Here is a 2587-nt window from a genome sequence, read left to right on the forward strand (position 1 = left end):
GTCAGTGCTGGCACAGGCTGTGCCCGATGGCAGCACCAGACCAGGTGCCCTGCAGCCACTGAGGAGTCGAAGTGAGCTCCCAGACTTTTGGTCCCTCGCCCTTGCCCATCCCTGCCCACAGCTGCAGAGAGCCTGAAAGAGCCGCACTGCAAGGGCAGGGAGCCTACGTGAGGACAGTTGGGGTGCCCCAGCACCCAGCGCCAGCCCTCATGGCCCCTCCAGCCCTGGGAGCAAGTGGAAACCACTTGTCTGCCAAAGCCACGTGTGATCGCAGTAAATACAAAGAGAGACTGGGTCAGAAGAACGTCGAGAAATGTATTTACAAAACAACAAAAAAATAAACAACAAAGAACAACTGTTCTTCTCAAACATACAACTCTTCTACATAAACTACAACTATTCTACCTAAAAGTACAACTTGTTCTTAAAACTACACCTATTCTATCAAGAACTACAACTCTTATGGAAAAATGAACAATCTTCTTATAAAACAACAATCTTCGGAGAAAACAGGAACTTTTATAGAAAAAACTTCAAACACCGTGAAAACTCCCATCTCCAGCAGCCCGGGAAACAAGCAGCACAAGGTCATTTCAGTGAGGCTACTGATGGTCATTGTGCTTGCCACACACTGGGGAGAGAGGGACTCTGCCGCAGGGCTCAGCCCTGCCTGGGGCTGGGAGCCGGGTCTACCCGATCAGATTCTGCTCGCGTGTCCCAGAGGCGGCGCAGGGCAGCGCGGTGGTGGCGCTTGTGCCGCCAGGATGAGGCCAGCAGGCACCGTGTCCCTGCAGCGGGGCCGTCGCACACAGCCCCAGCCCCAGTGCGGCAGCAGCCGACCCACGCTCACTGCCAGCAGTGGATAGATGCACGTGCTGCCTCACCCCTCCTCAGTCCGTACCCATTGCCTCCTCCACTTCCGCGTCCACCTCCACTGGTTCCCCCTGCAGACCCGCTTGGGTCCTGCTGGCGGCCTCTTCCTCCAGCTCCCGCATGTGTTGGAGTAGCCTAAGGCAAAAGCCAAGCAGCAGAGTTCATTGGCGCTGCCCAGACCAGCGGAGCACAGATGGTCTGGGCACCCCGGTCCCCTCTCGCTGCGCGGGCAGAGCCGTGGGGTGCTGGGGCCCCGGGCCCATCCCCAGCAGGAGCTTGTCCAGCAGCACCCACCAGCTCTGACAGGCTGGCGCGTGCAGCTGGAGGATCCTTCGCCTGGTTCACTTCAGCACGTTGCGGGGCGGTAAGGGCTTCAGGACCTGCCAGAGCAGAGAGGGGTGAGTGGCCGTGCTCCTGCCTGCAGGACCAGGGCACAGACCCGGCCCCGCACCTGCCTTGGCACCCACAGGCTCCTTACTCTACGAAGGCAGCCCTTTGCATCCTCGCCTCCGCAAGGGCTGAGCTCGGCCACCAGCAGGACAAGGGTGGACTTCTTTGGGGGCTGCATTTGCACGCTCAAATATAGTGCCCGAGGGGCAGGGAACAAGGCAGTAGGGATGGGAACAAGCGGAAAGGGCTGGGAGCCGGGCAGAAGGGCAGAGCAGGAACAGGGCAGAAGGGATGGAGCAGGCAGGTGGGAGCAGAGGAAAAGTGTGGGTTCAGGGGTGAAGGTCTGTGTTGGTGTCTGGGCATGGGCAGTTGTCACTGTAATGTGGGCTGTGACATCACACCAGAGTTCCAGAACTGCTGTGAGCAGGGGATGGGGATGAGTCCCAAAGGGGCTGCAGCATCATGGGTGACACTGGGCAATCATTATGTGACCCCCTGAGATGACAGAGACACACTTTGGTGCTTAAATAATCAATAAAATGGGTAAAGGCTGCGCTGGCCAACTCCATGGGGCCAGGACCATCTCCTTTGCTCCTTCCCTGTCCTACAAGCAGTCAGTGAGTGACCTGAGCAGTGCTCATGTGCTGCACTTGGGATGTGTTCATCGGGTTGGAATTCAGCCCTGCCCAGCCACGTCCTCCAGCAGTGCTCATCAAGGTTGAGCCATGCGAGAACCTGCTCCCCGTGCAGTGAAGGCTGCAAGGGCAGCACAAGGTGTGGTGCCAGCAGTGTGTGTGGAGGGCTGCGCTTCAGGAGGGGTCTGGAACAGCTCTGGACCTTGAACTCACTCCACGGCAGCCTTGATTGCAATAATCATGAGATGGTTGAATTCGAGATCCTCAGGACAGTGAGAAGAGCGTGCAGCAAGCTCACAGCCCTGGACTTCAAGAGAGCAGACTTTGACCTCTTCAGGAACCTACTTAGTAAGGTTCCATGGGATATAGCCCTAGAGGGCAGAGGGGCCCAAGACTGTTGGTTGATATTCAAGGATCACCTACTGCAGGCTCAGGAGTGTTGCATCCCTACTAGAAAAAAGTGCAGCAGGAGGGCCAAGAGACCTCCTTCGATGGATAAGGAGCTGCTGAGGAAAATCTGAAGGAAAAAAGAGGCTTATAAAAGGTGGAAGCAAGGACAGGCGGCCTGGGAAGAGTACAGGGATGTTGTCCGGGAAGCTAGGGACCAGGTTAGGAAAGCCAAGGCTCAGTTAGAATTAAACTTGGCTAAGGATGTTAAGGATAACAGGAAGGGATTCTGTTGGTACGTA

General features: G+C 56.6%; 1 long non-coding RNA gene across 1 annotated transcript; it reads right to left on the reverse strand.

The window, feature by feature from the left end:
* Positions 1 to 907: 907 nt before the first annotated feature.
* LOC133278309 (uncharacterized) lies at positions 908 to 1444 on the reverse strand. Its single transcript, XR_009746515.1, has 3 exons — positions 1352 to 1444; positions 1168 to 1253; positions 908 to 1008 (listed from the first exon to the last, which is right to left on the reverse strand). It is a non-coding gene; the product is annotated as an uncharacterized LOC133278309 (long non-coding RNA).
* Positions 1445 to 2587: the final 1143 nt, after the last annotated feature.

Source organism: Pezoporus flaviventris, unplaced genomic scaffold, assembly GCF_033815535.1.
Source record: "Pezoporus flaviventris isolate CSIRO_AGI_PZ_B2104156 unplaced genomic scaffold, CSIRO_AGI_Pfla_v1 ptg000066l, whole genome shotgun sequence".
NCBI classification, from domain to species: Eukaryota; Metazoa; Chordata; class Aves; order Psittaciformes; family Psittacidae; genus Pezoporus; species Pezoporus flaviventris.